The sequence below is a fragment of the Haliaeetus leucocephalus genome, unplaced genomic scaffold (assembly GCF_000737465.1).
Source record: "Haliaeetus leucocephalus isolate CR32 unplaced genomic scaffold, Haliaeetus_leucocephalus-4.0 Scaffold566, whole genome shotgun sequence".
In the NCBI taxonomy this organism is placed as follows: Eukaryota; Metazoa; Chordata; class Aves; order Accipitriformes; family Accipitridae; genus Haliaeetus; species Haliaeetus leucocephalus.
In genome coordinates this window covers 5,045,115-5,045,777 of record NW_010973002.1, presented here as the reverse complement: position 1 = coordinate 5,045,777, position 663 = coordinate 5,045,115, and the positions used below count along the sequence as shown (strand labels likewise).

The window sequence follows — 663 nt, the reverse complement described above, 5'->3', positions numbered from 1 at the left end:
CCTCTCCCCAAAGCCTATAATGTTGCATGGGGTTGCTGTGACCCAAGAGCAGGACCCGGCACTGACCCTTGTGGAACTTCACACAATTGGCCTCGGCCCATCGATCCAGCCTGTCCAGATCCCTCTGCAGAGCCCTCCTACCCTCAAGCAGATCAACACTCCTGCCCAGCTTGGTGTCATCTGCAAACTTACTGAGGGTGCTGTGGTGGGTTGACCCTGGCTAGATACCAGGTGCCCACCAAAGCCATTCTATCACTCCCCCTCCTCAGTGGGACAGGGGAGAGAAAACATAACAAAGAGCTTGTGGGTCGAGATAAGGACAGGAGAGATCACTCACCAATTACCGTCACGGGCAAAACAGACTCAGCTTGGGGAAAATTAACTCAATTTATTACAAATCAACCAGAGTAGGGTAATGAGAAATAAAACCAAATCTCAGAACACCTTCCCTCCACCCCCCCCTTCTTCCCAGGCACAACTTCACTCCCGGATTCCCTACCAACCCCCACAGCGGCACAGGGGGACGGGGAATGGGGTTTACAGTCAGTTCATCACACGTTTTTTTTTTTCTGCCGCTTCATCCTCCTCAGAGGCAGGATTCATCACACTCTTCCCCTGCTCCAGCGTGGGGTCCCTCCCATGGGAGACGGTCTTCCACGAACT

The 663-nt window shown here is 53.2% G+C and overlaps 1 protein-coding gene across 3 annotated transcripts in view; it reads right to left on the bottom strand.

Annotated features, from left to right (window-relative positions):
* Positions 1-663, bottom strand: part of SNX13 (sorting nexin 13) — a 75,775-nt gene that overhangs the window by 30,995 nt on the left and 44,117 nt on the right. The gene's annotated exons all lie outside the window — the stretch shown is intronic.